The sequence below is a fragment of the Ursus maritimus genome, unplaced genomic scaffold, assembly GCF_017311325.1.
Source record: "Ursus maritimus isolate PB19 unplaced genomic scaffold, ASM1731132v1 scaffold_3, whole genome shotgun sequence".
Classification (NCBI taxonomy): domain Eukaryota; kingdom Metazoa; phylum Chordata; class Mammalia; order Carnivora; family Ursidae; genus Ursus; species Ursus maritimus.
In genome coordinates this window covers 69,491,033-69,502,019 of record NW_024425563.1, presented here as the reverse complement: position 1 = coordinate 69,502,019, position 10,987 = coordinate 69,491,033, and the positions used below count along the sequence as shown (strand labels likewise).

General features: G+C 41.6%; 1 protein-coding gene across 1 annotated transcript in view; it reads right to left on the bottom strand.

Annotated features, from left to right (window-relative positions):
• The window catches only part of CDK6 (cyclin dependent kinase 6), a 228,384-nt gene that overhangs the window by 51,029 nt on the left and 166,368 nt on the right, over positions 1 to 10,987 (bottom strand). The window lies entirely within an intron of this gene.

Here is a 10,987-nt window from a genome sequence, read left to right as displayed (position 1 = left end):
GGGGGGGGGGGGGGGGGGGGGGGGGGGGGGGGGGGGGGGGGGGGGGGCGGCAGGTCTCTCTCTGAGGAGTGGCCTCTAGGTGTGGCCCTGGGGGCAGGTGGGCACCCAGGTCAAGAGAAGCATGTGGGTTCTAAGGAGGAAAACCCTGAGGCAAATTGTGGGGTCAAAAGGTAGGTGATTTTCGCTAACATACAGTTACATCTCGGAGAGGAATATGTGCTGAGGCGAAGAGAAGTGGGGCTTCTTTAGAAGGTCTTGAGAGCCAAGGATCCTGCGCCAGTTTTGATACGTTTTTGCAAAGAGGTGACAACAGGAAGATGAGCTTATGCCAAATGCATGAACAGGCAGGAGACAGGAAAGCAGGCTGCCAGCTTAGTGTTTCAGGCTGTCGGTAAGACCCAAACTGAAGCGACGAAGTCGAGATCTGAGGGATTCTGTGGAGACAGGATCCACAGGACTTGGATATATGAGAAGGATGAGGAGGCTCCCCAGTGACTTTAGGGACCTAGCTGGGTAACTGTGGGGATGTGGGTTCCATTAGGGAAAAGAGACAGCGAGAGGAATTGCTGGTTTGGGGGTCTGGTGAAGGGAAGGTGTCTGTGAGATGGTTGGTGGAGAGTCAGTCCATCAGGGAACCGAACGTGGCTCTGGAACCCATCTGCATCTGATCTAGACAGAAAGTCTTTGGGAGCATCTAGCTTTGGGAGAGAAAGAAGAAGAGCTGGTAAGTAACAGAGATAAAGGCAGGGGCCCCCAGCAATGTGCTCTTCACCAACAGCAAGGGCAGGGAGGGTTTAATGGGATCAGTGGTCACAACATTCAATGTTGAAGACACTGAGCAAGAGGAGAATGGAGAGATGGCAGCAGATGGGCTACCAGGAGGATGGTGCAGTCAGATAAGCCTGGGTTCAGAGTCTCTCCCCATCATTCATTAGCTGCGGTACTCTGTACTACTTAACCTTCTCAGACCTGTTTTCTTACCCGTAAAATGGGGGACAGTGGTATCCCTTGAGGTTACTCTGAGATTTAAATGAAATTATATATTTTAAGACACTCAATATACCTCATAGCAAGTGCCCAGTAAATATTATTCATCTTTTTTTTTTTTTTTCTGGAAGGACTTAAGGGATGGCAAATGGTGAAGAAGTGAAAGCTGCATGTAGAGAATGACTCTATTCTTTTTAGAAGTTTGGCCATGAAGGGAAGGAGAAAGACTGAGGGCATAGAAAGGGGGAGTAAGGTCTCTTCTAGGATGGAGTCATGAAAGCTAGTGGACAGGGAGGTTCTGAAGTGGCAAATCAGAAGGGGATGATGGATGGTGGGGGTGTCCAGAAGCAGGGAAGCATCAAAAACACAAGTCAAAGGACTTGTCTTGTAAGGGGGGAGAATGCATCCTTCTTTGAGAGGGGAGAGAAGGGGGCACTTGAGGGCTCAGTGTGTTAAGCACCTGACTCTTGATTTTGGCTCAGGTCACGATCTCAGGGTCTTAAGATCAAACCCCATGCTGGGCTCCACGCTCAGCGGGGAGTCTGCTTGAAATGCTCTCTCCCTCCTTCCCCTCCCTCGCTTGTACTATCTCTCTCTCTCTAAAATAAATAAATCTTTAAAAAAAAAGGGGGAGAGAAGGAAGAGAGAGAGAGAAGATAAGGAGAGATTTTTGAGTTGAAAGAAGGGGCACAGGGGAATTCACTTTGGATACCATCACTCGTTTCAATCAAGTGGAGATGTGGCCGAATGATGGGCTGGGAGAATGGGAACAGACTGGGCTTAAGGACCCTGGGGGATATAAGGGTAAGGAACTGTGCAGGGACCAGGTCTGAGACTAAGGGAGGGGATCCGGAGGAGAGGAGAGGAGCCCAGACGGCAAGTGCTGAAGAGCTTGTGGGCGGGCTCTTGTTGCCCTTATTTCTGTCTGTTAAGTGGAGCTTTATTTTTAATGGTGGAACACTTGGGTGGCGATGATCCCTAAGGTGCAGTGAGTGCCCCTGAGGAGTGAGCAGAGGACACAAGTTCATCAGAAGGTTCTGAATGCTTCAGCACAAGCTGGGGGAGGGGGAGACAGTAAGCTGCAAAGCTCTTCCATTAGTAACAGTTCTTCTTACCCTGCGGTAGCTTTAAAAAAGCAACTATGCTTACAAAAAAGCTCTATGTTTCAAAAAAACCACTGGTTCTCTATGTGACAGGTGATGTAATTAAGACGGGGGAGACAGAAGAGGGAGAGGATGGTAAAGAGGAGCTGAGAGGCTTTGGCAGAATAGTGCCCTCAGCACCAGATGGCCAAGAGTATCCCAGTTCTCTTCTGAGGGGAGGGGAGTAGAGCATTGACAGAAAAGGGCCTGAAGAAGGAGACTGCGAGGAAAAGTTCAGTGAAAGGGGCAACCTGTGGCTCAGAGCAGAGATTCCAAGGGACAGAGTGGAAAGGATTAACAGAAGCTGGGGGAGCCAGAGAAGGGGGAAGCAGGTTGCTCAGAACAGGGATAAGACCATGGGGAGAAGTCACAGACCTGTAATTGTCAGCAAAAGGGAAGCCGATGACTTGGGCAGTTGGAGGGAAGGACATGATGGCAGAACTGGCAGGAAGGGTACTATAAAGATAAAATCTAGTTTGCAGAGAAGACCACAGAACAGGCAGCCCCAGGGTGCCAGATGGGAGTGGCACTGGGTTGGGATGCTGGAGTCCCGCAGAGCTGCCCTGACAGGGAAAGGCCACACCTGACGGGGGCTTCTCAGTATACTCATGAAAACAAATGCATTTTCCAAATTCATGTTAAAGTAAGATACATATTAAGAATAAGAGAAATCACGGGATGCCTGGTTAGCTCAGTCAAGTTAAGCATCTGCCTTCAGTTGGGCTCATGATCCCAGCATCCTGGAATCAAGTCCCAAGTGGGCTCCTTGCTCAGCAGGGAGTCTGCTTCTCCCTCTCCCTGCCACTCCCTCTGCTTGTGCTGTCTCTCTCTCTCTCCGACAAATAAATAAATAAAATCTTTTTAAAAATGAAAAAAAGAATAAGAGAAATCAACATTGATTACATTAAAGTACTCATGCATTCTTAGAACCACCTGGATGCGTTATTCAACCAAGATCAGTTTTTTTCCTAAGTACCATCTTGGATATTTCCTTACTCAAGAAAATGCTTCTGTAAAGTTCTCCTTATTTGGTTGGTTCTTTAAAGGCCTATGAAGGCATCCAAGAAGAGATAAGAAATCTCAAGGTCCAGCAAAGTGCCCTGGTTTTTCCATACATGTGTTCTGACCTAACCTGAGGTTGATGTTGGGTTTCCAGTCACAGGCGAGGGCTTGCCTTCTGGTGCCTTGGTGTTCAGGTCAGTCTGCTAAGGACCCCATTTTACTGATGTCACCTAAGAGAGCACTCAAATAAGGGGAAACACCAACATAGTAACCAACGGGAAAACTGGCAAGGCACTCGGTGACATTTTAAAGACATTGGTTCACAGACCACTCAGCCACAAAGGACAGTTTCACTGTCAGTTTCTCAGCTACTGGGTGTTTAATTCATAGAAATCAATGACGACAAGCCTAGAGAGGCCACCACACATGGGCTAATATAACCATGAAGCCTTGTTTGTTTCCTTCCAACAGTGACCGTATTTATTAAATTCTTCCTGGCGGCATTTGGCATTTCTTAGCTAGGGATCAGTAGAACTGGCAACTCAGAACTTCTAAGAATTACTATCTGCTTACCACAATCTCCATATTCAAAGAACTAGTTTTAGAATTAAGTTTTTTTTCAAAGAATTAGCATGTTTTATTTTTTAAACATGCATTTTCTTTTTATGAGTTTGCTATAACCTGGAAAACCCCATACTTTCAAACCACAGACAAGAGTTTCAAGTAGGATCACAAGATCACCTGGATAGCTAGCAACTGTGAATTTAATTTGCTATGAGGTTAAAAGTCAATCTATCCCATTCATCCCTCCATCCCTCCCTCCTATCCCATCTCATGTCATCCTTCAACCTGACTAGTTGTCTACTGACCAAATTCATAGTAACGTTTTTTAGTATTAAAATGTAACTCAATGTGTAGTTTAGTTGGGCTACCCATAGGCAAAGTGCTAAAGGAGGAAGACAAAAAACTTCAGTGCTTATCCATTTTGTAGCAGCCACTCTAAGTCATTGGTGGCAATTATTAAGCCCAGATAATAGAGACAGATACTGTTAAAACTCCCTGGCAACCCTTAATATCAGAGAATCAGTCAACCTTTCTAATATAGGAGAGACTGGAAATCAAAGCTATTAAACATATGGCTTGCTTCTTGACCTTTCTAAAATGTCATTGCTGCTACATTGTAATAATGCAGAAAACATTCCAGATAAAAATATGACCCAGTAGGTAACATAACAGTAAGGGCAGAGACATGACAGGGGGAACAAAATCAAAGGGTACAGAGTCAGGCAGACCTGGGTTCAAGTTTGGCTCTGCCACTTAAGAGCTGTGTGTCCATGGATAAATTATTTATACTCCTTGCAGAAGACTTTGGTTTGTCATCTGGAAACTCTGGATAATAGCCCTCAGAATGTGGGTTTACTGAGATAATGCACGTGAAGGGCCTGACCCTGGGTCTGTCACATGACAGACAAGTGTTACCTCCCTTTGTTTCTTATTTTTCTCCCCAGGTTATGGAGAATGGTGAACCTTAATAATCATTCCTCAATGATTTTATATAAACAACTAGGATGTGACCTCTAAGGAAGGTTAATCTCGACTTCTGGCCTTCCCCTGAGAAGCCTCTCTCCCTCTCTGCAAACAGTCTTCCTATTACTCCTATTCACAGAACCCTATGCTTCTTCATAGCACTCAGCCTGGCTGAGGCTAGTCAACTAATTGTGTATGCAATGCTTCTCTTCCCCACTAGGATTTTTTATTTATTTATTTATTTATTTATTTATTTATTTGACAGAGATAGAGACAGCCAGTGAGAGAGGGAACACAAGCAGGGGGAGTGGGAGAGGAAGAAGCAGGCTCATAGCAGAGGAGCCTGATGTGGGGCTCGATCCCATAACGCCGGGATCACGCCCTGAGCTGAAGGCAGACGCTTAACTGCTGTGCCACCCAGGCGCCCCCCCACTAGGATTTAATTTCTCTCTCTAGAAAAGGGTCTTGCATACTAAATGAAACACCTGTTACAAGGTTTCTAACATGTGGCATATACCACTGGTGATATGTGAGAGAGATGATTTTAGGCATTGAACATGGACTAAGTTTCTCAATAATTTTAATGGTTATATATTTATTTGAGTGTGCACTAGACAAATAAATAACTGGCTCATCAAATCTGTGATTTTATATATATTTTGCTTTGGATGAGGCTAAAAAAAGTAAATTGTCTAGAAAATATAAAAAAAGAATCAACTGGAGCTGAAGAATACAATAACTGAAATGAAAAATACATTAGAGGGAAACAACAGCAGATTAGAGGGTAGAGAAGAATTGATCAGTGATCTGGACAACAAAGCAAGTGGAAATTACCCAACTGGAACAGCAAAAAGAAAAAAAGAATGAAAAAAAAAATGAGGATAGTTTAAGGGACCTCTGGGGCTCCAGCAAGTATACTAACATTCATATTACGGGGATCCTAGAAGGAGAACAGAGACAGAAAAGGATAGAAAACCTATTTGAAAAAATGGCTAAAAACTTCCCTAATTTGGTGAAGGAAAAGATATCCAAATCCAGGAAGCACACAGAGAGTCCCAAATAAGATGAACTCAAAGAGATCCACACCAAGACACATTATACTCAAGCATCAACAATTAAAGAGAGAACCTTAAAAGCAACAAGAGAGAAACAACTAGTTATGAACATGGGAACCCCCATAAGACTATGAGCTGATTTTTCAGCAGAAACTTTACAGGCCAGAAGAGAGTGGCAGGATATATTCGAAGTGCTAAAAGGGAAATATTTACAACCAAGAATACTCTACCCAGCAAGATTATTATTCAGAATAGAAGGAGAGATAAAGAGTTTTGTAGATAAGCAAAAGCTAAAGGAGTTTATCAACACCAAAGTGGCCTTACAAGAAATGTTGAAGAGATTTCTTTAAATAGAAAAGAAAATGGCATAAGTAGAAAGAAGAAAATTACGATAGAAAAAAAATCTCACTGGTAAAGGTGAATTCACAGTAAAGGTAGTGGATCAACCACCTACACACTTAGCATGAAGGTTAAAAGGCAAACGTAGTAAAATCATCTAGAGCTACAATAGTCAAGGAATACACTAAATAATATGTAAAATATAATGCAAAAACATAAAACATGGATGGGAGGGAGTAAAAATGTAGTGCTTTTAGAATGTGCTTGAACTTAAGCAACCATCAGCTTAAAACAGACTCTTATAATATATAGGATCTTATATATGAACCTCATGGTAAACACAAACCAAACAGCTCCAACAGATATGCCACACATAAAGAGAAAAAATATAAACATAACACTAAGGAAAGTCACCAAGTCACAAGGGAAGAGAACAAAAGAAGAAAGGAACCAGAACTATAAAAGCAACTAGAAAACAATCACCATGTTGGCAATAAGTACATATCTATCAATCATTACTTTAAAAGTAAATGGACTAGATGCTCCAATCAAAAGATACAGAGTGGCCGAATGGATAAAAAACCAAGACCTATCTACATGCTGCCTGCAAGAGACTCACTTCAGATCTAAAGACATGCACAGACTGAAAATGAAGGGATGGAAAAAGATATTCCATGCAAATGGAAATGAAAAGAAAGCTAAAGTAGCAATATTCATATCATACAAAACAGACTTTAAAACAAAGACTGTGGGGGCACTTGAGTGGCTCAGTCGGTTAAGCGTCTGCCTTCCGCTCAGGTCATGATCTCTGATCCTGGGATCGAGCCCTACATCAGGCTCCCTGTTCCATGGGATGCCTGCTTCTCCCCCACTTCTGCTTCTCCCCCTGCTTGTGCTCTCTCTCTCTCTCAAATAAATAAATAAATAAAATCTTAAAAAAAAAAAGACTGTAATAAGAGACAAAGAAAAACATTATATAATCATAAAGGGATCAATCCAACAAGAAGATATAACACATGTAAATATCTATGCACCCAACATGGGGCACCTAAACACATAAAGCAAATATTAGCAAACATAAAGGGAGAAACTGACAGTAATACAATAATAGCAGGGGACTTTAACACTCCACTTACACCAATGGATAGATCATTTAGACAGAAAATCAGTATGGAATCAGTATGGAAACATTGGCCTATGTGGCACATGAGACCAGATGAACTTCACAGGTATTTACAGAACATCCAAAGCAACAGAATACACATTCTTTTCAAGCGCATATGGAACATTCTTCAAGGTAGACCACACATTAAGCCATGAAACAAGTCTTAATAAATTTAAGGATTGAAAGCATATAAAACATCTTTTCAAACCACAATGGTATGAAAACTAAAAACCACAACAAGAAGAAACTGGAAGAAACATAAACACATGGTGGCTAAACAACAAGTCACTAAACAACCCGTGGGTCAATGAAAAAGTCAAAGAGGAAATCAAAATATACCTTGAGACAAATGAAAAGGTAAACACAATAGTCCAAAATCTAAGAGACACAGCCAAAGCAGTTCTACAACAGAATTTTACAGTGATACAGGTCTACCTCAAGAAACAAGCTTTACCCTTACACCTAAAGGAATAGAAAAAGAACAAACAAAGCCTAAAGTTAGTAGAAGGAAGGTAATAATAAAGATGAGAGCAGAAATTAATGAAAAACAGGCCAATCTCGGAGATATTGTGGGTTTGGTTCCAGACCGCTATAATAAAGTGAGTATCAGTGAAGTGAATCAAGTGAATTTTTTGGTCTCCTAGGGCATATAAAAGTCATGTTTTTACATATGCTGTTGTCTACTAAGTGTGCAATAGCATTATGTTTTAAAAAACCCATGTATATACCTTAATTAAAAATACTTCATTGTTAAAAAATGCTAACCATCATCTGAGTTTTTAGTGAGTCATAATCACTGATCATAGATCACCATAACAAACATGATAATAATGAAAAAGTATGAAATATTGCAAGAATTACCAAAATATAACAGAGACATGAAGTCATAAGCAAATGCTGTTGGAAAAATGTTGCTGACAGACTTGCTTGAGTCAGGATTGCCACAAACCTTAATTTTTAAAAAAAAAAAAAAAATGCAGTATGTGCAAAAGCACAATAAAATGAGGTATGCCTGTAGTTAATAATACCTAACAACTTTGAATGGTTGACAAATAGTGGCTAAATTTAACACGGTGATTGATTTGTAATACACATGAATGTTCAATCACTAGGTTGTATACCTGAAACTAATATAATATTGTATGTCAATTACACTTCAATTAAAAAAAATGTAAATTGTTTAGGGCAAAAAATTATGTAAGTATAGCTGTTTCAAGAATATGGCAAAAATTATGAAGGTTTTAAAAAAGATGACAGCGTTTGGGAAACACTGCCATAGTAACAAGTAGGAACCCAGAGTGGACACACGCCAAGATTCTCTGATTTAGGGTTAGCCTAAGGTAATGAGGGAGTCTGCTTTCAGAATCTATGGCTTGTGAATTCTCCACTGGATACTGCAATAGGTGTGTCAACACTGACTCAGGAGTCAAGCTAGAATCAGGTCAAGCTGGGGGCTGGACCCCAGAACTCATCTGGCATGAGTAAGGAGCATGCACATTCAGATATCTTGGTGTTATCATAGGAAATACCAAACACGAACAGAGCAGGGACAAGGGTCAGATCCCACGGCCATATTCAAGGTCAAAGCCAAACCAGCAGGAACTACCTAGGAGATAGGGCACCCAGCCCAGGAATGATGTGTGGTAGGCCTAGATTCATTCTCCTTCAGCCATAAAGGCACATGGGCCTGGATTCTGATGTTGTTTCCTCCTTCAGGCAATTAATTCTCAATTTACTACCTCTACGCAAGGCTCCGAGGGAGGGTAACTTTCTTTTGTGCACATCTAAAGAGCCAATGGGTCTCTACCCACCATCTCACTTTCTCAGCAAACTGAAGCCAGCTGTGCCTGCCATCATGAAAGGAGCCTTTTTCCGAGCATCCGACATTGAGTCCCCCCTTCTCGTGCTGGGGTGAAGAGAAGGATATCCCTGTCATCTTGGATTAGAACAGAGAATGAATTTTCCCAAAGGAAAAACATTATAAATAGAAAATAGGTTTTGATGAATTAGCACAAATAACGTTTCATATATATTGCAGGTTATACAGAATTCTGCAAGCTAGACTGGGCCACTTTGGTGGAAAAATGTTTTAATGCTATAAAACGAAAATTCAGGTTGCAATTATTCCGTAAGTAGTGACTAGCTATACTTAGAAATATAGCAAATTCCTTACTAGTGAATGCCTAACACTACATATCTTAAATTTTATCTTTCTTTTAACATCTTTCAGGAAAATATTGGTTTTATCATCAAGAAGCGCTGGTATTCAAGTTTTATTTATCTATTTATTTATAAAAATTTTTATTATGTTATGTTAGTTTCCATACAGTACATCCTTAGTTTTTGATGTAGTGTTCCATGATTTGTTATTTGAGTACAACACCCAGTGCTCCATGCAATATGTGCCCTCCTTAATACCCATCACTGGCCTATGTCTTAGACTATTGAAAAATAACTGCCACTCTCCTCCCATTACAAAAGAAGGACCCAGTCTTCGTATTTGAGGACAATTCTAGAGATATAAATGTAATTCTAATATACATTTCTCTAATCGGCTCTCAGCCGAATGAACTAGAATGACAGTCCTGACTTCTACCCTGCTTATTCCGTTCTGACCATAATCTTTTATTTTTTTTTAAACATTTTATTTATTTATTTATTTATTTGAGAGAGAGAGAGAGTGTGTGCACTCCCTTCAGCAGGCAGGTGGGGGGAGCAGGGGGAGAGGGATAAGCAGACTCCCAGCTGAGCGGGGAGCCAGCTGCGGGGCTTGACTCATGACCCTGAGATCATGACCTGAGTCCAAATCAAGAGTTGGACGCTTAACCGACCGAGCCACCCAGGCACCCCTGACATCCTTTAACCCAATGTTTTCTACACTTGTCTGATGAAAAGAATTATACGAGGTACTTTAAAAAACAAGAATGCCTGGCCCCAGCCCAGTAATGAATCAGAATCTCTAAGGGAGAGGTCTGGGAGTTGCACATTTAAAGACTGCTCATCCCTGGTGATCCTATCATCCAACCCAGTGGTTCTTACCCTGGAGGGTGAATTAGGATTACCTTGAGGGCTTGTCCCAACACAGGCTGCTGAGCCCTAGCCCAAGAACTTCCGATCCAGTGGGCTGGGGGAGGTACGAATTCCCATTTCTACCAAGGTCCTTACAGATGCTGATATTGTTGGTCCAAGTACACTTCCACACAACTTAATTAGCCTGTTTGGCAAACACTGAAGCTGAATTCAATATTACTTTTCCCTCCCTCCTTGGTAGGAAAACAACACTGGACTAAAACGCACAAGACTTCATCTGGAGCAATACCCCTGCTACTTTTTAGCTGCTTGATGTTAGACAAATTTATCACTGCATCTCAGTTATCTCCCATGGGGAGGCATAAAAAGGAACAGAATGGAAGAGGTTTGGTCCTGTACTTGGCACACAGTAGGCCAGCACTGAACATCTATGTACACAGATTTCTTTGGCATGATCCCCTCCTGTGAGCTACATATAAAAAAATGCTGAGTTCTAAACGTCGGTCCCAAAATTTATGACATGCACCAAGCTTCATTTGGTTAAAACAAAAGAACAAAGAGACAGGCAAGGAATGACCGACCACTTCTTTTCCTGGTGGGCTACCGTGTAGCTACCATTTTGAACGTAACATGTGCAATGGGAATATACTCAGCTCTCCAACTCACATTTCCCATGAAATAAAAAGAGAAAACCAGGAGTTAATAGATGATGATTAGGTTCTTTGCTTAATTTTGATTTG